At 37.7% G+C, this 23,500-nt stretch overlaps 1 non-coding gene across 1 annotated transcript; it reads left to right on the top strand.

Moving 5' to 3' along the window:
- The first annotated feature begins 3,720 nt into the window (after positions 1–3,720).
- Positions 3,721–3,828, top strand: LOC148571538 (small nucleolar RNA R71). The gene has a single exon (XR_015907939.1). It is a non-coding gene; the product is annotated as a small nucleolar RNA R71 (small nucleolar RNA).
- Positions 3,829–23,500: the final 19,672 nt, after the last annotated feature.

The following is a 23,500-nucleotide window of genomic DNA, read 5'->3' on the forward strand; positions in this document are numbered from 1 at the left end:
TTGAACACAGCTATTTTATGAGTCTTGGCCGTGGCCCTAAGCACTTTGTTTTCCAGTATTACCACCGGATACATAAATGCCACAGATACATAATTGGGTGAACTTTTTCAGATTGTGACTCAGCTTTGCTAAAGTCCCCAATTAGAGGTGTCCAGGGTTCTTAAGCACACTCTTTTTTTTTTTGCTTTGGACCTTGACTTTAACCGCTCAGTCTCAAGTTTTCACTTGACACCTACACGCCACAAGCACATGGTTAGGGACAGCTTGGTTTAGTCGCTTAGACCAGGATTTTATTCCTTTAGGCCCTCCTATCCACTGATGCTCAAAGCCTTGGGATCCTTTTTATTTGCCCTTGCCTTTTGGTTTTAAGGGTTATTGGCTTTTTGCTCTTGCCTCTTGGTTTTAAGAGCTTTTGGCTTTTTCTGCTTGCTTTTTCTTTTTCTTTCAATTTTTTTTCGCCTATTTTTTTCTGCAAGCTTTGTTCTTTGCTGCTTTTTCTTGCTTCAAGAATCATTTTTATGATTTTTCAGATTATCAAATAACATGTCTCCTAGTCATCATTCTTTCAAGATCCAACATATTTAACATTCTTAAACAACAACTTCAAAAGACATATGCACTGTTCAAGCATACATTCAGAAAATAAGAAGCATTGTCACCACATCAATATAATTAAGCTAAGTTCAAGGATAAATTCGAAACTCATGTACTTCTTGTTCTTTTGAATTAAAACATTTTTCATTTAAGAGAGGTGATGGATTCATAGGACATTCATAACTTTAAGACAGAGTTACTAACTACTAATGATCATGTAATGAAGACACAAACATAGATAAGCACTTAACATAGAAAACGAAAAATAGAAGAAATAAGAGCAAGGAATGAATCCACCTTAGTGATGGTGGCGTTTCCTTCTTGAGGGACCAATGACGTCCTTGAGCTCTTCTATGTCTCTTCCTTGTCTTTGTTGCTCCTCCCTCATTGCTTTTTGATCTTCTCTTATTTCATGAAGGATGATGGAGTGCTCTTGATGTTCCACCCTTAGTTGCTTCCAATAATTGTGTGGAAGAAAATGTATCCCCTGAGGTATCTCAGGGATCTCTTGATTTGCAGTCAAATGTTCTACCACTGAGCTATAGACCCTTGATGAAAGCTTTTGTCTTCCCTTTCCTCTTTCTAGAGGTTTCTCTGGCCTTAGGTGCCATCAATGGTTATGGAAAAAACAAAAAAGCTATGCTTTTACCACACCAAACTTAGAATGTTGCTCGCCCTCGAGCAAAAGAAGAAGGAATAGAAGAAGAAGAAGAAGATATGGAGGAGATGGGGGGATGTGTGTATTCGGCCATATGGGTGGGATTGGGTGGGAAAGAGATATTGAATTTTGTAGGTAAGTGGGATGTATGGATGTGAGTGGTGAATGGAAAATAGAAGGGATGATCATGAATGGAGAGAGAGGGTGAGGTAGGTGGGGATCCTGTGGGGTCCACAGATCCTGAGATGATCCTGTGGGGTCCACAGATCCTGAGGTGTTCAAGGATTTACAACCTTGCACCAAATTAGGCATGTAAAATGCCCTTGCACACAACTTCTGGGCGTTCAGCGCCAGGTTGGTGCCCATTTTGGGCGTTCAACGCCCATTTGTTGGCCATTTCTGGCGTTGAACGCCAGAACCATGCTTGTTCTGGGCGTTTAGCGCCAGCTCTTCTCCAGGGTGCCATTCTGGCGTTCAGCGCCCAGATGATGCCCATTTTGGGCGTTCAGCGCCCAGACACTGCCCATTTTGGGCGTTCAGCGCTAGAACCTTGCTCTGTTCTTGCGTTGAACGCCAGGCAGATGCTTCCTCCAGGGTGTGATTTTTCTTCTGCTGTTTTTGATTCCGTTTTCAATTTTTATATTTATTTTGTGACTCCACATGATCATGAACCTATAAAGACATATAACCAAGAAAAATATAGTTAGATAAAAATTGGGTTGCCTCCCAACAAGCGCTTCTTTAATGTCAATAGCTTGACAGTGGGGCTCTCATGGAGCCTCACAGATGTGCAGAGCTTTGTTGAGACCTCCCAACACCAAACTTAGAGTTTGGATATGGGGGTTTGACACCAAACTTAGAGTTTGGTTGTGGCCTCCCAATACCAAACTTAGAGTTTGACTGTGGGGGCTTTGTTTGACTCTGCTTTGAGAGAAGCTTTTTCTGCTTCCTCTCCATAGATGCAGAGAGAGATCCTTGAGTTATAAACACAAGGTTGTCCTTATTTAATTGAAGGATCAATTCTCCTCTGTCCACATCAATCACAGCTCTTGCTGTGGCTAGGAAAGGTCTTTCCAGGATGATGGATTCATCCTCTTCCTTCCCAGTATCTAAGACTATGAAATCAGCAGGGATGTAAAGGCCTTCAACCTTTACTAACACGTCCTCTACTTGTCCATAAGCCTATTTTCTGGAATTATCTACCATCTCTAATGAGATTTTAGCAGCTTGCACCCCATAGATTCCCAGTTTCTCTATTACAGAGAGGGGCATGAGGTTTATCCCTGAACCAAGGTCACACAGAGCCTTAAAGATCATGGTGCCTATAGTACAAGGTATTATGAACTTTCCAGGATCCTGTCTCTTCTGAGGCAATGTCAGTTGATCCAGATCACTTAGTTCATTGATGAACAAGGGAGGTTCATCTTCCCAAGTATTAATGCCAAATAATTTGGCATTTAGCTTCATGATTGTACCAAGGAACTTGGCAGTTTGCTTTCAGTAACATCCTCATTCTCTTCAGAAGAGGAATACTCATCAGAGCTCATGAATGGCATAAGGAGGTTCAATGGAATCTCTATGGTCTCTAGATGAGCCTCAGAGTCCTTTGGTTCCTCAGAGGGAAGCTCCTTATTGATCACTGGACGTCCCAAGAGGTCTTCCTCCTTGGGATTCACGTCCTCCTCTCCCTCATTGGGTTCGGCCATTTTGGTTATGTCAATGGCCTTGCACTCTCCTTTTGGATTCTCTTCTGTATTGCTTGGGAGAGTACTAGGAGGGATTTCAGTGATCCTTTTACTCAGCTGGCTCACTTGTGCTTCCAAATTTCTAATGGAAGACCTTGTTTCATTCATGAAACTTATAGTGGCCTTAGATAGATCAGAGACTAAGTTTGCTAAATTAGAAGTATTTTGTTCAGAGTTCTCTGTCTGTTGCTGAGTGGATGATGGAAAAGGCTTGCTATTGCTAAACCTGTTTCTTCCACCATTATTAAAGCCTTGTTGAGGCTTTTGTTGATCCTTCCATGAGAGATTTGGATGATTTCTCCATGATAGATTATAGGTGTTTCCATAAGGTTCGCCCATATAATTTGCCTCTGCTATTGCATGGTTTTTAGGATCATAAGCTTCTTCTTCAGAAGATGCCTCTTGAGTACTGTTGGATGCAGCTTGTATTCCATTCAGACTCTGAGAAATCATGTTGACTTGCTGAGTCAATATTTTATTCTGAGCCAATATGGCATTTAGAGTATCAATTTCAAGAACTCCCTTCTTCATAGGCGTCCCATTACTTACAGGATTCCTCTCAAAAGTGTACATGAACTGGTTATTAGCAACCATGTCAATGAGTTCTTGAGCTTCTGCAGGCGTTTTCTTTAGGTGAATGGATCCACCTGCAGAAGTATCCAATGACATCTTTGATAACTCAGATAAACCATCATAGAATATATCCAGGATGGTCCATTCTGAAAGCATGTCAGAAGGACACTTTTTGGTCAACTGTTTGTATCTTTCCCAAGCTTCATAGAGGGATTCACCATCTTTTTGTTTGAAGGTTTGAACATCCACTCTAAGCTTGCTCAGCTTTTGAGGAGGAAAGAACTTGGCTAAGAAAGCCGTGACCAGCTTATCCCAAGAGTTCAGGCTATCTCTGGGTTGAGAGTCCAACCAGATTCTAGCTCTGTCTCTTACAGCAAATGGGAAAAGCATGAGCCTGTAGACTTCAGGATCTACTCCATTAGTCTTAACAGTATCACAGATCTGCAAGAATTCAGTTAAGAACTGAAAAGGATCTTCAGATGGAAGTCCATGAAACTTGTAGTTCTGCTGCATCAGAGAAACTAGCTGAGGTTTCAGCTCAAAATTGTTTGCTCCAATGGTAGGAATGGAGATGCTTCTTCCATGTAAATTGGAATTAGGTGCAGTAAAGTCACCAAGCATTCTCATTGCATTATTATTATTTTCGGCTGCCATCTCCTCTTCTTGTTCGAAAATTTCTAAAAGGTTATCTCTGGATTGTTGTATTTTAGCTTCTCTTAGTTTCCTTTTCAAAGTCCTTTCAGGTTCTGGATCTGCTTCAACAAGAATATTCTTGTCTTTGCTCCTGCTCATATGAAAAAGAGAGAACAGAAAAATAATAATAATAGGGGTCCTTTTTACCACAGTATAGAGGTCCCAGTGTGAGTAGAAGAAAAGAAGAAGAAGAAATTCGAACATAGATGGAAGAGGGGGTTCGAATTTGGGTGAGATGAAGTGTTAGTAGATGAATAAATAAATAGAAGGAGATGAGAGAGAGGGAGAATTTTCGAAAATAATTTTTGAAAAAGAGTTAGTGATTTTCGAAAATAGTTTTTGAAAAAGGTTAGTAAATTTCGAAAATTCAAATAAAAAAATAAAATAATTAGTTTAATTAAAAAGAAATTTTGAAAAAGAGGGAGATATTTTCAAAAATTAGAGAGAGAGAGAGAGAGAGAGAATTAGTTAGGTGGTTTTGAAAAAGATAAGAAACAAACAAAAAGTTAGTTAGTTAGTTGAAACAAATTTTGAAAATCAATTTTGAAAAGATAAGAAGATAGGAAGTTAGAAAAGATATTTTGAAATCATATTTTGAAGAAGATAAGATAAGGAAGATATTTTTGAAAAGATATGATAGAAATTAGTTTTTGAAAAAGATTTGAATTTTAAAATCACAATTAATGACTTGATTCACAAGAAATCATAAGATATGATTCTAGAACTTAAAGTCTGAATCTTTCTTAACAAGCAAGTAACAAACTTGAAATTTTTGAATCAAAACATTAATTGTTATTGTTATTTTCGAAAATTTAATATAAAAATAAGAAAAAGATTTTTGAAAAAGATTTTTGGAATTTTCGAAAATAACTAAGAATTTTGAAAAAGATTTGATTTTTGAAAAAGATTTTGAAAAAGATAAGATTTTCAAATTGAAAATTTGATTTAACTCATAAGAAACAACTTGATTTTTTTTTTAAATTTTTTGAAAAAGTCAATCCAATTTTCGAATTTGATGAGAGAAAAAGGGAAAGATATTTTTTTGATTTTTGAATTTTTTATGATGAGAGAGAAAAACATGAAAATTATGCAATGCATGAATTTTTTTAGATCAAAACAATGAATGCATGCAAGAATGCTATGAATGTCAAGATGAACACCAAGAACATATTTTTGAAAAATTTTTTATGCAAAGAAAACATGCAAGACACCAAACTTAGAATTCTTTAATGCTTAGACACTAAGAATTCAAGAATGCATATGAAAAACAAGAAAAGACACAAAACATGCAAATGCAAAGATCAAACAAGAAGACTTACCAAGAACAACTTGAAGATCATGAAGAACACTATGAATGCATGAATTTTCGAAAAATGCAAGAGGCACATGCAATTTGACACCAAACTTATAACATGACTCAAGACTCAAACAAGAAACACAAAATATTTTTGATTTTTTATGATTTTATAATTTTTTTTGTATTTTCTTTTAATTAATTTTTTTTTCGAAAACAAGGGAGAAATTTTTGAAAGATTTTTGAAAAATTTTTTTTGAAAACAAGACAAAAAGAAAATTACCTAATCTGAGCAACAAGATGAACCGTCAGTTGTCCAAACTCGAACAATCCCCGGCAACAGCGCCAAAAACTTGGTGCGCAAAAATTGTGATTACACTTTGATTATGTAAAATTCATCGCTCTTTCTTTCCTTGGTAATGGCGCCAAAAACATGATGCCAATACCATGGTTCACAACTTCGCACAAATAGAGATGCTTTCGTTTCTCTGATTATTCAATCTGATGTAGAACGGAAGTGGTTGTCAGGCACGCGTTCATAGGGAATGATGATGATTGTCACGTTCATCACATTCAGGTTGAAGTGCGAATGAATATCTTAGAAGCGAAATAAGATGAATTGAATAGAAAACAGTAGTACTTTGCATTAATCTTTGAGGAACAGCAGAGCTCCACACCTTAATCTATCGAGTGTAGAAACTCTACCGTTAAAATTAAATAAGTGAAAGGTCCAGGCATGGCCGAATGGCCAGCCCCTCTGATCTAAGAACCAGGCGTCCAAAGATGACTAATACAATAGTAAAAGGTCCTATTTATAATAAACTAGTCACTAGGGTTTACATAAGTAAGTAATTGATGCATAAATCCACTTCCGGGGCCCACTTGGTGTGTGCTTGGGCTGAGCCTTAACTTTCCACGTGCAGAGGCCATTTGTGGAGTTGAACGCCAGGTTTTGATCCATTTCTGGCGTTCAACTCTGGTGTTTGATCCATTTCTGGCGCTGAACTCCAGAATTGGGCAGAGAGCTGGCGTTGAACGCCAGTTTACGTTATCTATCCTCGAGCAAAGTATGGACTATTATTTATTGCTGGAAAGCCCTGGATGTCTACTTTCCAACACAATTGGAAGCGCGCCATTTTGAGTTCTGTAGCTCCAGAAAATCCACTTTGAGTGCAGGGAGGTCAGAATCCAACAGCATCAGCAGTCCTTCTTCAACCTCTGAATCTGATTTCTGCTCAAGTCCCTCAATTTCAGCCAGAAAATACCTGAAATCACAGAAAAACACACAAACTCATAGTAAAGTCCAGAAATGTGAATTTAACATAAAAAAATAATGAAAACGTCCCTAAAAGTAGCTAGATCCTACTAAAAACATACTAAAAACAATGCCAAAAAGCGTATAAATTATCCGCTCATCATCACGCGTACGCATGGCTCACGCATATGCGTCGCATTGCAAATTCCTCTTCACGTGTGCGCGTCGCTTGCGAATCTCCTTCTCTCGCGTACGCGTGGGTGACACGTGCGCGTAGCCTTGAGTTCATCAAATCCTCATTTATTCATGAATTCTCCATTTTTGCATGCTTTTTCTTCATTCCTTCAACCCAATCTTTGCCTTCTAATCCTGAAATCACTTAACAAACATATCAAGGCATCGAATGGAATTAAAGTAAATTAAATTTATCAATTTTCGGACCTAAAAAGCATGTATTTACTTTTAAGCACAAATTAGGAGAAATTCACAAAACCATGCTATTTCATTGAATAAATGTGAGAAAAGTTGTTAAAATCCCCTAAATTCAACACAAGCTAAACCACAAAATTGTGGTTTATCACTTTTCCAGGAATCAATAAGAATTCATGTAGAAAACGAGTTATTTTCCAATACACTCATATTCATAAGATGTAGAACTATGTAATATTTGAAATTAAATCAATACATTAATTAAAATAGAATGATAATAGTGTTAATCCATGGAAATAAATAGAGCTCCTAACATTAACCAAGGAGGTTTAGTGGCTCATGACTCAGAGAGAAAACTAGGATTTTGAAAAGCGTAAACTGTAGAATGAAGTCCGTAAGAGAAAAAAACCTCCCGAAGGGCTAAATCTTTTCCCTTTTATATCTATCCTAATTTTGATTAGAAACTAAAATAAAATAATAAATTCTAGACCTAAAATATTTTGTTTGTAAATAAAAATAAATAAAACAAAAGAAAATACAATAATTAAAAGCCAAATCCAACTAAAGATGCTCCATTGGTAAAGCTTGATCCGTGTTGCTGGCGCTAGCGCCCAAGGGGGCAGAAAGTCTCCTTTCAATTCTGGCTTGCTGGCACTAAACGCCAGGCTTGGCGTTTAGCTCCCTAGTGGGTAGAGAGCTTCCTTGCGTTTATGAGTGGTGCGGAATTTATAACCCACAAACTAACTGGCAAGTGCACCGGGTCGTAACAAGTAGTACCTCAAGTGAATGAGGGTCGATCCCACGAGGATTGATGGAGTAAGTGATAAACCCCAATTTTGTGGTTTATCTTGTGCTTAATTTGGGTGGTTATATCAACTTTTCTCACATTTATTCAATGAATTAGCATGATTTTGCAATTCTCCCTTGATTTGTGCTTAAATGTGAAAACATGCCTTTTAGGCCCTAAAATTAGTGATTTTAATTCACTTTAATTCCATTCGATGCTTTGATGTGTTTGTTGAGTGATTTTAGGTTTATAAGGCAAGTATTGGATGGAAGGAATGAAGAAAAAGCATGCAAAGTGGGAGAACTCATGAAGAAATGAAGGAACCGTAAAGCTGTCAAGCCCGACCTCCTGGCACTCAATTGATCATAACTTGAGCTACAGAGGTCCAAATGAGGTGGTTTCAGTTGCATTGGAAAGATAACATCTGAGGCTTTGAAATGATATAAAATTTGCTATATTTTGTTTGATGCATAGGGGCGCGCACGCACCATGTACGTGCATGCGCCGATGGAGCACGTGGGTCCACTTTAGTGAAATCGCCCCCAGCGATTTCTGAAGCATTTTGGGCCCAATCCAACTCATTTCTGATGCTATTGAACCCAAGGATTGAGGAGAGAATGAACCAAGTAGTCATAGTTTAGTTTTCATCATGTTTTAGGGTAGAATTCTAGAGAGAGAGGCTCTCTCCTCTCTCTAGATTTTAGGGTAGTTTAGGTTTAATTTTCTTAAATCCAACTTTTAATTCTTGTTTTAATTTAGTTTCTCCTTTTAATTTCTTGTTGCTACTACTCTATTCTTCTTAGTTCTCTTGTCAATTTTACTTTTATGTCTCTTTTTATGTTCATGAACCCTTTGTTGGATTTGGATATTTTCTTTAATGAAATTTAATGTTTGATGTTCTTTTATTGATGATTTGAGTTGTTGATTTACTTTTCTTGCAATTGGTAGTTGGTAAATTTTATTATTCTTGCACATTTACCATGCTTTCCCTTTGTACCCACCAAGTGTTTGACAAAATACTTGGTTGGGCTTTAGAGTAGATTTTGAGCATTCTTGGCTTGGAAAGAGTAATTGGGCAATCTTGAGTCATGAAAACCCAACTTATGTTGGTGATCTAGAGTTGTTAGCTAATATTGTTTCCATTGACGCTAATCTTTTGCTAATTTAATTAGTAAGTTGATTAAGACTTTTGGATTGAGATTAGCTAGTCTTATTAGACTTTCTCTCATGGAAGATAATATGATACCTTCTTCCAATGTTGGAGATGACGTAATAAGATAAATTCTTGTTATTATTGTGGTATGATTGATTAGTCTTGTTTGACTTTCTCCCTATTTGTTGGAGTTGACTAAATAAGATGAATTAATAATTGCATGACTAGGATAGAAAGCCTATGATCTCAACACTTTCCATGAATGTCTCTCTTTATTACTTGCTTTCTCTTATTTACTTGCTTGATTTACTCTTCTTGTCATTTAAATTCTTGCTCCTTTATATTTTATTGCCCTTTTTATCAACCAAAACCCCCCTTGCTCTTCATAGCCAATAATTAGACACTTCATTGCAATTCCTTGTGAGACGACCCGGAGTCTAAATACTCCGGTTAATTTTTATTTGGGGTTTGTACATGTGACAAAACCATATTTTAATTTGATGCGAGAGTTGTTTGTTGGTTTGGAGCTATGCTTACAACGAAATTCTTATTTCTACAAGAGAAAATCTAGACCGACAAAAATTCTTGCTATCAAATTAATGGCACCGTAGCCGGGGAGTTGCAACGGTGTTATATTGTTAGCTATTGTGAATATGTGAATATGTTTGCCTTTTGTTTGTTTGTTAGTTTTTGTTAGCCTTAGGACTTTGTTGCTTATTTTTGTTAGTTTTTGTTTTTGTTTGCTACTATGAATTCTCATCACTTTGGCTATGAGTTTGGCTCAAATTATGCTGTAGGAAATGGGAACTATAATGACAATATGCATCAAGGATGGGACAATCAAAGGTGGGAGGAGCCTCAAGGGATTGATCAACCTTCTTGGCAACAACAACCTCCGGTTTCTTATGGGTATAATTTTAATCCTAATGCATATCAATCTAATGGATGTGGTGACCCTTATTGTGATTGTCAACAACCACCACCACATGCCTATGAACCACCCCCTCAATATGATTTTGAACCACCTTACTCACAAGCCCCCTACCACCAAACACATCATTATGACCCTAATTCTTATCCACCATACCAACTACCTTATGAACCATATGAACCACACATGGAACCACCACCATTCCAACACAATTACTCTCAAGAACCACCTCAATATACACCATCTCCATATCCTTACCAAGATGAACCACCTTCCAACTACAATGCCTTCCCCTCAAACAATGAACCCTCTCTTCCACCACTACCCTCCGATGAAGCCTCCATGTTGGAATTGAGAGATCTTGAATCTCATATCTTAAGGCAACAAGAGGAGGATGAAAAGAAGTTTAAAGAGCTAGGAGCCAAAATGGTTATCCTAGTGGAAGCCGTTAGCAATATGGCCTCCTCCCGACTAAGCCTAACCAACCAAGGCACTCCCATTGACGAATGTGGAGAAGCAATTAAGGAGCCTAGTGAGGGAGTGAGTTTAGAGCTTCAAGGTGAAGAAGAGGAGTTGAAGCAAGGAGTGCAACAAGAGGAGGAAGTTAAGACAATTGAGCCGGAAGAAGTGGTTGAAGCCTTTGAAGAGGTTGACCAAGAGATGGATTCAATCATTGAAGAATTCTTATGTACAATTGAATCCTCTCCAATTGGGTTTGACATGAAGATCAAAGAAGAAGATGCCCAACCTCCCATGCCCTTGGTGAGCAATGAAGAAGAACTTGAATTGGAAGCAAGCCACCAAGAGGAAGAGGTTGAAGTGGAGGAAAGTTGCAAAGAGGTGAAGGTAATCATGGAAGAGCACAAGGAAGTGGAACTTGCAAGATTATTAGGACCATCCCTTCCTAAGTCTCCATCCAATACAACATTCAAGTGGGTAAAATTCTTATCCCTAAGCTTTAATCTCTCACTTGAATATGGTTTGCTTGAGACGGATGGGCAACTTAGAGCTCTTTGTGAAATTAAGAGTAGGAGAGAGTTATGTAATGGTTGGAAACATCACTCTAAGTTCATGATGGTTGCATGCTCAAAGTTGAATGGCAATGGTTGGTGTAAAACCAAATTACATGGGTCTAGGAGAATATTTGGATGCTTACATGAGAATTCGAATCACTTGCCACCCAATTGGAATTGTGATGATCAACTTGAAGATGGGTGTAGAAACAAGATTTGGGATCCGGGAATATATGAAGACCAATTTTGGAAGCCCTTAGCTTGTGTGGAACTTCATCAAAGTTTGGTGCCATTGATCTTGAATTTTGGAGCTTACTTGAAGTCCAAGCATTAGTGGAAGTTTCAAGACGAGTTCAAGCATAAGCCACCATGACAAGGAGCTTCCCAAATGTCCAACTTAAGGACTTAAACTAAAAGTGCTAGGTGGGAGACACCCCACCATGGTAAACTCTTTCCATTCTCTTGTAAATATAATCAATGGATGATTGGAGTTGCCATTGTATGTAGTTTTTGTTATTTTCTATATTCTTATACATATTGCTTTGATTGATTGGTTATTTCTTAGTTTGTTTTGATTAGTTTAGTTGTTGTTGAATTGCATTTTGCTTGTAGTAAAAGTTTTATTTTTAGTGTATTTGAAAATTTTTCAAAAACCAAAAAGATTTGTTGTTGAACTTTAATTTTGATTGTTTTAGAATTCTTGTAGATTAGGAGAGTGCCCTGTTTTTACAAAAAAAAAAAAAATAGGGCATCGGCGCCCAAGCGAGCAGTGCGCGCGCGCGCCGTTGTGGTTTCACAACTCCTAGTACTAAAACCCGAGAGTTGTGCCCACTTTATGCCTACTTTGTGCCAGACGATCCGCGCGTAAGCACGCATGGCGCGCGCGCACCGATTGTCCCTGCCACATCCGCGCATAAGCACGCATGGCGCGCGCGCGCGGATTGTTTTTGCTGCATCCGCGCCCAAGCACGCATGGCGTGCGCGCGCGGATTGTACCTGCTGCATCCGTGCCTAAGCACGCATGGCGCATATGCGCGGATTTGCATCCTGTTTTTCTCCTTTCTCCTTTCTCCTTCTTTCTTCTTTCCTTCTTCTTTCTTTCTAATTTTTTTTTCTTTCTTCTTCCTCTCTTGGAAAATTTTTTTTCTTTATTTAAAAAAAAAAAAATAATAATAATAATAATAAATAATTAAAAAAAATTAAAAAAAAATAAAAAATATAATAATAATAAAAATTTTTTTTCTCTTTTCTTCCATTTTCTTTTATTGTATTTCCTTGTTTTCATTCATTGCATTTTAATTTTATTTTTGTAACTTGTTTTCCTTTTTATTTTCTAAGTTTCTTGTTTTAATAATGGTGTTGGATTCTTATATTCAATTGTTGAGAATTTCTTGGTTAATCTTGGTGCTTTGTGACTTGTTTGGCATTAATTGTAATATTCGCTCTACACACAAGATTAGTGCTTTAGTCCGTCCTGATGCATGATCCCTTGTTTTTGTACCTCATCATCATTGAGTTAGGATGGGACCAATGCTCTCATGCTTATCACTAATCTTGTTTGTGTCAATTGTTGATTAAGCTTGATGCAACATGCTCTTCATGTCATTTGCCCATGCTTTGACTTTTCTCTTGCATCAAGTATTAATTGATATGCCCTTTGTCTATATTGCTCTCTCACTTACATGCGTAGCTAACATGTAGTGAGAACCTTACTCTTAGTTGGTATTAGCCCCCGCCTATGTTCTACTTGCTTTGATATCTTTGATGTAGGCTTACTTATCCTTCTTTCTCTTTCCTTTTAGGTTGGCCACCAAGAAGGAAAGAAATGGAAAGACATCAAATGGGGCAACAAACAAGTCCTTCCGCACAACCTTTTGAAGGAACTCATCAATTGTAGCAACCTGTCCACCTTGCTCTTCTTTGCATGCACCGAGGACGGTGCAAATTTCTAAGTGTGGGGAGGTCGTCCGACCGACCTCCATGGGTAACAACTTCCTTTTTCAACACCAAATTCTTAATTTTTGTCCTTGTTAGTTAGTTGTTGCATTGCATGATAGGTTGCATGCTAGTTAGAAATTGTACATATTTTACCACTTCTTTTTATGTTAGGACTACTTGGTTAGGATGATGATTTCTTTTCCAAGAAACTGTTTTTAGGGCATCCTACCAATTTGAAATAAAAAAAATTTTTGTGTTGAACTTGCTTGAAGAATGTATTTTGGAACATGGTTTTTGAGCTAAGAACACAAGCATGTGAGTTTTGAGCCTAATTGTGTGGTTACATCTTATAACCACTTATTTTCATTCTTGTGTGCATTGTTCTCTTTCTATGATTGTGATCTTTGATTTGTTTGATTCTATATGTCCATTATTCCATGTATACATGTACTTATATGATTGAGGCCATCATTTCATTTAGCTCACTTACCCAAATAGCCTACCTTTTATCAACCATTGTTAGCCAAATTTGAGCCTATTTAATCCCTTTTGTTCTTAATGTTAGCACATCATTACCCTTAAGCGAAAAACAATAAATGTCCTTAATTTGGATCTTTGATTAGCTTAGGCTAGTGAGGGTGTGTATCATTTGGGTATGGGAACCTTGGGACATTGGTTGAAGTAAAAGTGTATTTTTTTTATTTTTGTTGAAAATCATGGGATTGGGTACATGCTTATGCATTAAATATGTAAAACCATATGCATTGATACGTTTGTATATACTTTAAAAAAAAATGTGTGTGAAAAAAAAACGTAAACAAAATATATATATATATATATATATATATATATATATATATATATATATATATATATATATATATATATATATATATATATATATATAGAAAAAGAAAAAAAAAAGAGAAAAAGAAATAAAAAGGGGACAAAAAGGCCCTAAAATAAAGTTCAATAAAAATCAATGCATATGGAATGTGAATTAAAGAGAATGCATGAGTATGTGAAAAAGTGGGAATCATGGGTAGCTAGGTACTATATTAGAATTTTATAGGTTGTTGTATGTGTTTAGTGAGAGCTTAGGCTAATCAAAGATACAAATTTCAAGCTCACTTGACCATATACATCCCACCTTGACCCTAGCCCCATTACAACCTATGAATAACTCTTCATGATGAATGTATGCATGCATTGAATAATTGTTGATTGTTAGATGAAAAACAAATCATGGAAAGCATGATTAGAAGAGAATTGAGTGATCGACTCTATACACTAGAGCGACTAGAGCGGATACACTTCCGGTGAGGGTTCGATACTCAATTCCTTGTTCCCGGCTTTCATGAGCTTTTCTTCTTGCAAGTCTATTTGAACTTCATTTTGATATTTGAATTGGTGGGATTCAAGAATCTTCATACTACTTAGCCCTACTTGATATATATTCTTGGAGATTGATTTGCTTTTGACCAAGTAGGTAGAATCATCTTGCATTTAGTTGCATTCATATAGATAGGTGCATATAGTTTATTTGCATTGAATAAATGTTCATACCCTTTTCTTGTCCTTCTTTATTCTTAGCATGAGGACATGCTTAGTTTAAGTGTGGGAAGATTTGATAAACCTCGATTTTGTGGTTTATCTTGTGCTTAATTTGAGTGGTTTTATCAACTTTTCTCACATTTATTCAATGAATTAGCATGATTTTGCAATTCTCCCTTGATTTGTGCTTAAATGTGAAAACATGCTTTTTAGGCCCAAAAATTGGTGATTTTAATTCACTTTAATTCCATTCGATGCCTTGATATGTTTGTTGAGTGATTTCAGGTTTATAAGGCAAGTATTGGATGGAAGGAATGAAGAAAAAGCATGCAAAGTGGGAGAACTCATGAAGAAATGAAGGAACCGTAAAGCTGTCAAGCCCGACCTCCTGGCACTCAATCGACCATAACATGAGCTATAAAGGTCCAAATGAGGCGGTTTCAGTTGCGTTGGAAATATAACATTCGGGGCTTCGAAATGATATAAAATTTGTCATATGTTGCTTGACGCATAGGGGCGTGCACGTGCCATGTATGCGCGCGCGCCGATAGAGCACGTGGGTCCACTTTAGTGAAATCGCCCCCAGCGATTTCTGAAGCATTTTGGGCCCAATCCAACTCATTTCTGATGCTATTGAACCCAAAGATTGAGGAGAGAATAAACCAAGTAGTCATAGTTTAGTTTTCATCATATTTTAGGGTAGAATTCTAGAGAGAGAGGCTCTCTCCTCTCTCTAGATTTTAGGGTAGTTTAGGTTTAATTTTCTTAAATCCAACTTTTAATTCTTGTTTTAATTTAGTTTCTCCTTTTAATTTCTTGTTGCTACTACTCTATTCTTCTTAGTTCTCTTGTCAATTTTACTTTTATGTCTCTTTTTATGTTCATGAACCCTTTGTTGGATTTGGATCTTTTCTTTAATAAAATTTAATGTTTGATGTTCTTTTATTGATGATTTGAGTTGTTGATTTACTTTTCTTGCAATTGGTAGTTGGTAGATTTTATTATTCTTACATGTTTACCATGCTTTCCCTTTGTACCCACCAAGTGTTTGACAAAATGCTTGGTTGGGCTTTAGAGTAGATTTTGAGCATTCTTGGCTTGGAAAGAGTAATTGGGCAATCTTGAGTCATGAAAACCCAACTTATGTTGGTGATCTAGAGTTGTTAGCTAATATTGTTTCCATTGACGCTAATCTTTTGCTAATATAATTAGTAAGTTGATTAGGACTTTTGGATTGAGATTAGCTAGTCTTATTAGACTTTCTCTCATGGAAGATAATATGATACCTTCTTCCAATATTGGAGATGACGTAATAAGATAAATTCTTGTTATTATTGTGGTATGATTGATTAGTCTTGTTTGACTTTCTCCCTATTTGTTGGAGTTGACTAAATAAGATGAATTAATAATTGCATGACTAGGATAGAAAGCCTATGATCTCAACACTTGCCATGAATGTCTCTCTTTATTACTTGCTTTCTCTTATTTACTTGCTTGATTTACTCTTCTTGTCATTTAAATTCTTGCCCCTTTATATTTTATTGCCCCTTTTATCAACCAAAACCCCCTTGCTCTTCATAGCCAATAATTAGACACTTCATTGCAATTCCTTGTGAAACGACCCGGAGTCTAAATATTCCGGTTAATTCTTATTTGGGGTTTGTACATGTGACAAAACCATATTTTAATTTGATGCGAGAGTTGTTTGTTAGTTTGGAGCTATGCTTACAATGAAATTTTTATTTCTACAAGAGAAAATCTAGACCAACAAAAATTCTTTCTATCACTAAGCAACAATGGTTAAGTGATTTACTTAGTTAGACAAACAGAAAATAGTGTTGAAAGTTCAAAGAGCATTAAACAGTAAACTCAGAATATCAGAAGACAGGCAATAAATAAGTAGGGAATAATATACGGAGAAATAGTTAAGGTTTCAGAGTTATCTATTTTTCGGATTGACTTTTCTTAATAACTATTTTAATCATGCAAGATTTAATTCATGGCAAACCATATGTGACTAAACCCTAATTCCTTAGACCTTTTTAGTCTCCTCTAACTCTCATCAACCGCCAATTCCTTGGACAATTTATTGCAATTTGAGGGTGAAGTTTAATTCTGGTTATTATGCCACAAAAATCCTAATTATCCAATTATAAGAGGATTATATGTCACGTATCATGTTAAATCCAGATAATTAGAAATTTAGGAGAATATGTTTTCAAGTTGTTGTTCAAGTAAAGAGCTTTTCCAAGTTATACAAGAACTCAACTAGAAAGAGGGTCATACTTCCGTTCCATCCAATTTCATAAAATAAAGAACGAAAACCGTTCTTGAATTAAATGAATCAAAACATGAATTGAAATACAAAAATAATAGAATCAATCCATACAATAGATAGAGCTCATAACCTTAACAGTGAAGGTTTAGTTGCTCATGGAAAAGAGTGAAAACTAGGATTCTGGTAAACTGTAAATTGGACTGAGGTAGAATAATCCCTTGAAAAGAAGTTTCTTTTTTTTTATATCTAATCCTAATTAATTTAAAATCTATTTTCTAAAACTAAAATAATATCTTTTCCTATTTTAAAAATAAAATAAAGTTTAAATCAGAATTAATTAAATAATCCGCGCTTGTAACGTGGGGACCACTTGGCTTCACTAGGATCTACGCCTAACTTGGCAAAGAGTTGCGCCTAACTTTATGCTGTTCACCACACAAGGCACCTAACTTGAATTGAAGAGGAAACAATGCACCTTACTTGAGATGGGAGTGCGCCTTACTTGAAGTAAGTAACTTTTCTTGCGTGTTGTTGTTGAGCATTGCGCCTAACTTGAGAAATCTCAAGTTAGGCGCAGTCTTGGCAGAATTGAAGGAAGAGAAGTATGAACTATTATATATCTTTAGAAAGATCTGGAAGTTGGCTTTCCAACGCCACTGGAATCATATCCATTGGACCTCTGTAGCTCGAGTTATTTAGGTTTAAGTGCAGAGAGGTCAAGGTTGACAACATCATTCATATTCTTCTCTTTTTCTGTGGAAACTCCATCAAATCCAGCCAAATGCTACCTAAAATAAATAGAATTGCACATGATTCAAAGTAGCATTCATAGTGGCTTAAAGATAATTAATTCTTGATTAAACTCAACAAATTGAATGCAACTTCACTAGGAAAAGATAGGAAAGATGCTCACACATCACAACACCAAATTTGAACTGTTGCTTGTCCTCAAGCAACCAAAACTAACACATTTTTTAGATGTGAATTTGCATGAGAGGTGAGAGTTCAATTATGCTTGTGTATCTTCTTAAAGTGGGATTTATCTATTGCAATTCTGAACAGTTTTGGCATCTCACTCTTCTTTGAATCAGATGAATGTCAATGTCATGCGGAATTAGAATCCGGATCATATTATGAGTTCTCTGATCTTTATACCTCAGTTAAATCCTTGAACACAACAGATATCCCTTAATTCTCAATTAACTGGTGCTTTGCACCTTGAGCCTAGCCGTGACTTTAAATGTTCTGTTTCAAGGGTTAATTGACACAAGAACACCACAAGCACTTAACTGGAGAACTCTTTTGAAGTTATGATTTTTCTTTCAACTACTCCCAGACAGTGATGCTCAAAGCCTTTGGCATACTCTACTAACTGCAATTGATCTCGACTCTAAATGTTCTGTCTCAAGGATTACTTGACACAAGAACAACACAAGCATATGACTAGGAAAATAACTCTTTGAGCTTTTAATCATGTCTGACCTCCCTAGTCATTGATGCTCAGAATCTTGGACCTTGCTTTTATATCCTCTCTTTTTTTAATAGAAAAAAACTAAAACAGAAAAAGAAAAGGGGGACGAGGGGGCAGAGGGAAGAGGGTGGTTTGTGTTTAAGGGAATGGGTATAGAGGCTTAGGGTGTTGAACGTGGAGAGAAGATGGGGTTATGGTTTAGGAATTGGAAGGTTGGGAAAGGGAGTGATGTCACAGTTAAACGTGTGTGGTTGTTGTGTATCCGAAGAAAGAAAGGAAGGAAGAGAGTAAGTGTTGTGCTGTGTGTGATGGAGGGTTAGAAGAGGGTTTAAATAGGAGAGGGGTTAGGGAGGTTTAATGCGGGTAGGTGGGAAGGGGAGTCACGAGTTAGTGTTGGAAGGAGGGGGAGAATATATTGGGAAGGATAGGATGGACAGGGAATCAGGAGAGGGGCTGGGGAAGAAGAAGGGTGGTCAATGGGACAGGGGAATATATAGGGAAGAGGTGCAAGTCACGGGCGGTGTTGGAAAGATAGGAAAAGATAGGGAAGATAGGGAAGGATCTTTGATTTGTTGGGGGGGGGTTGGGGCGTTAGTAATGGAGAGAGTGAGGGACCACGCCTTACTTGGATTAAGTGGCAAGGCCTTGCGCCTAACTTGGTTACACCTTCCTTCCTTGTGCCTTACTTGGATTAAATAACAAGGCCTTGCGCCTTACTTGATGCACGCCTCCTTGCTTGCGCCTTACTTGGAGTAGGGGTGGAGGCTGCGCCTTACTTGGTTGGAGGCCTTCTTTGCTGCGCCTTACTTGTATCCTCCCAAGAGTACAAGCTTCCATGGCACCTAACTTGGTTTCCTTTGTGCCTAACTCGCCATGAGTCGTCATATCTTGCACCTAACTTGAAATTCTCAAGTTAGGCGCAGACCCTCCCGAGAGTAGTGGTTCTTGATGCGTATTACGGCGCCTAACTTGAAAATTCTCAAGTTAGGTGCAGGGCCTCCCGAATGAAATTCTTCTCTGCGCGTCCTGTAATTCTGTATTTTTCTTGTTTTGTAAAACCTGTTTTGTTTCAAAGAAATTCTGCATGATCCAAACATACGTAAAACAAAGGAAAAACAGTAACAATTTCGACCAAAACTAAATGAATAACAAAATCAAACCACTAGTACTTAAAACAAAGGATACGAAAACATCGGGTTACCTCCTAACAAGCGCTTCTTTAACATCACTAGCTTGATGGTCAGTTCTGCTAATTCAGCAGATGAGTGGACCTCTGTCGATCGATCTCGCCTCCAAGATAGTGCTTCAACCTCTGGCCATTTACTGTAAATTTTCTATCAGAATTCTCTTCCTGTAATTCCACATGACCATATGGTGAAGCTCTGGTAACCACAAATGGTCCTGACCACTAGAATTTTAGCTTTCCGGGAAAGAGTTTGAGCCTTGAATTATACAGAAGCACTCTCTGTCCTGGCTCAAAGACTCTGATGGCAATCTTCTTGTCATGTAATAACTTGGTTCTCTCCTTATAGAGCTTGGCATTCTCATAGGCTGAATATCTGAATTCATCAAGCTCATTCAGTTGAAGCATTCTTTTAATTTCTGCAGCCTCTGAATCAAGATTCAGATACCTGATTGCCCAGTAAGCTTTATGCTCCAGCTCAACTGGCAAGTTACAGGCTTTGCCATAGACCAACTGATAAGGGAACATGCCAATAGGAGTCTTGTAAGCTGTTCGGTATGCCCAGAGAGCATCATCAAGCTTCCTAGACCAGTCCTTTCTTGAAACACTGACGGTCTTTTCTAGAATCCACTTAAGTTTCCTGTTGAAAACTTCAACCTGTCCACTTGTCTGAGGGTGATAGGGGGTTGCCACTTTATGACGGACTCCATATCTCTGCTAAAGAGAGTCCAGCTGTCTGTTACATAAGTGACTTCCTCCGTCACTAATGAGTGTCCTCGGGACACCAAACCGGATAAAAATATATCTCTGAGGAAAGTTCATCACTACTTTGGCATCATTGGTGGGTAGAGCCACAGCTTCCACCCACTTGGACACATAATCAACTGCCACTAGAATGTAGTTGTTTAAATGTGAGGGAGAGAAGGGTCCCATGAAATTGATACCCCACACATCAAACAACTAAACCTCAAAAATCTCCTGCTGTGGCATTTCATGGTTGGCAGGGAGATTCATGGCCTTTTCACATCTGCCACAGTGCTTCATAAATTCTCTTAAGTCCCTGAAGAGGGTCGGCCAGTAGAACCCGCTCTGAAGGACCTTTGTAGGTGTCCTTTCACCAACAAAGTGGCCTCCATAATCAGAACCATGACAGTGCCAAATAATCTGCTATTTTTTCTCCTCCGGGACACCTCTCTAAATTAGACCATCTGAACACCTTTCAAAAAGGTACGGTTCCTCCCAAATGTAGTACTTTGCATCAGTCAATAGCTTCTTTACTTGCTACCTACTGTACTCCTTTGGAATAAAATTCATGGCTTTGTAATTCGCAATGTCTGTAAACCATGGAGCCTGCTGAATAAAGAACAATTGCTCATCCAGAAACGTCTCAGTCACAGCTGTGGGTGGTTGTACTCCTGCTTCAGGTTCAATTCTGGAGAGATGGTCAGCTACTTGATTTTCTGACCCTTTCCTGTCTTTCATTTCAATATCAAACTGCTGAAGGAGTAACACCCATCTGATTAATCTTGGTTTAGAGTCCTGCTTGGTTAGAAGGTACTTCAAAGCAACATGATCAGTATAAACAATAACCTTAGAACCAATTAAATAGGACCTAAACTTATCAACAGCATACACAATAGCTAATAATTTTTTTCTGTAGTTGTGTAATTCTTTTGGGCATCATTTAACACACGACTGGCATAGTAAATGACATGTATAAGCTTACCATGCCTCTGTCCTAAAATAGCTCTTATAGCAAAGTCACTAGCATCACATATCAATTCAAATGGTAAATCCCAGTCAGGGGGAGCTATAATAGGAGCAGAGGTAAGGTTTTCTTTCAGAGTTTCAAAAGCATGCAAACATTCAGCATCAAACACAAAAGGAACATCAACAACCAACATGTTGCTCAATGGTTTAGCAATTTTAGAAAAGTCCTTTATAAATCTCCTATAAAATCCTGCATGACCCAAGAAACTCCTGACTGCCTTAACATTAGCTGGTGGTGGTAATTTTTCAATTACCTCCACCTTTGCTCTGTCAAGCTCAATCCTCCCCTTACTTGAAATTCGGCGTCCAAGAACAATGCCTTCTGTAACCATAAAATGGCATTTTTCCCAATTTAAAACAAGGTTTGATTCTTGACACCGTTTCAAGACAAGAGAAAAATGCTCAAGGCAGGATTCAAAAGAATTACCAAAAATAGAAAAATCATCCATAAATACCTCAATGAACTTTTCAACCATGTCAAAGAAAATTGAAAGCATACACCTCTGAAAAGTTGCTGGAGCATTACAAAGTCCAAATGGCATTCTCCTGTAGTCAAATACTCCAAAGGGGCATGTGAATGCTGTTTTCTCTTGATCTTGAGGGTCCACTGCAATTTGGTTATATCCAGAATATCCATCTAGAAAATAATAAAAAGCATGACCAGCTAACCTCTCAAGCATCTGATCAATGAAAGGCAGGGGGAAATGATCCTTCCTTGTAGCAGTGTTGAGCCTCCTGTAGTCCATACACATTCTCCAACCTGTGACTGTTCTTGTAGGAATAAGCTCATTCTTTTCATTCTTGATCACTGTCATCCCTCCTTTCTTGGGAACTACCTGCACAGGACTTACCCAAGGACTGTTAGAAATAGGGTAAATAATACATGCTTCTTATAATTTTATTACCTCTTTTTGGACCACCTCTTTCATAGTTAGATTGAGTCTCCTTTATGGTTGCACAACTGGTTTAGCATCATCTTCAAGGAGGATCTTGAGCATACACTTGGTTGGACTAATCCCCTTCAAGTCACTAATGGTCCACCCAAGAGCTGTTTTATGGCTCCTGAGCACTGAAATAAGTGCCTCTTCCTCTTCAGGCTTCGGGGAAGAGCTAATAATCACCGGATATGAATCATTTTCACCTAAGAATACATATTTTAGAGAAGGAGGTAAAGGTTTGAGCTCAAGCTTGGGGGCTTCCTCCTCTACTTTAGGCGTGTGAACCATAGCCTTCTGGGGTGGTGAATCATCAACTTCCATTAATTCATACTCAGAAATAGGATCCAGAATATCATCAAGCACCTCAGCTTTCAGTACCTCTTGAACAAGTGGTTCAATAACATCTATTTTCATACACCCTTCAGAATCATTAGGGTGCTTGAGAGCTTCAAAAACATTGAGGACCACCTGCTCTTCATTGACCCTCAGGATTAATTCACCCTTTTGCACATCAATCAGAGCTCTACCTGTAGCTAAAAATGGTATACCAAGTATAATAGAGGATTTTACCTCCTCTTCCATGTCTAATATAACAAAATCAACAGGAAAAATAAATGGTCCTACTTTCACAAGTAAATCCTCAACAACACCCACAGGTAATTTAATAGAAAGATCAGCAAGTTGAAGAGAAATACGAGTGGGTTTTACCTCCTCAATTTGAAGCTTTTTCATCACTGAAAGTGGCATTAGATTGATGCTAGCTCCAAGATCACATAAAGCTCTCTGAATGGTGACATCTCCAATGGTGCAAGGAATTACAAAGCTCCCTGGATCTGGCATTTTCTCAGGAAGGTTGTGTTGAATTATGGCACTACATTCCTTGGTTAACACCACTGTTTCTTGTTCCTTCCAATTCCTCTTGTGGGTCAACAACTCTTTCATAAATTTAGCATAGAGAGGCATTTGCTCAAGAGCCTCTGCAAAAGGAATGTTGATCTATAGCTTCTTGAAGACATCTAAAAATTTAGAAAATTGCTTTTCTTTGGAAGCCTTTTGAAGCCTCTGAGGATATGGCATTTTTGGCTTGTATTTAGGAGCCTTTGGCAATGTAGGATAAGTGTCAAGAGAGTCAGGGAATGGGTTGTTTGCACGCTTTGGAGGGGTGTGCTCCACTTCTTCCGTCTTCTCCTCTGGAGCTTCTTTTTCAACTAACTCTCCATTGACCTTGGTCTCAGAGCCAGCT

This window comes from Arachis ipaensis, chromosome B3 (assembly GCF_059453495.1).
Source record: "Arachis ipaensis isolate K30076 ecotype BB chromosome B3, ASM5945349v1, whole genome shotgun sequence".
NCBI lineage: Eukaryota > Viridiplantae > Streptophyta > Magnoliopsida > Fabales > Fabaceae > Arachis > Arachis ipaensis.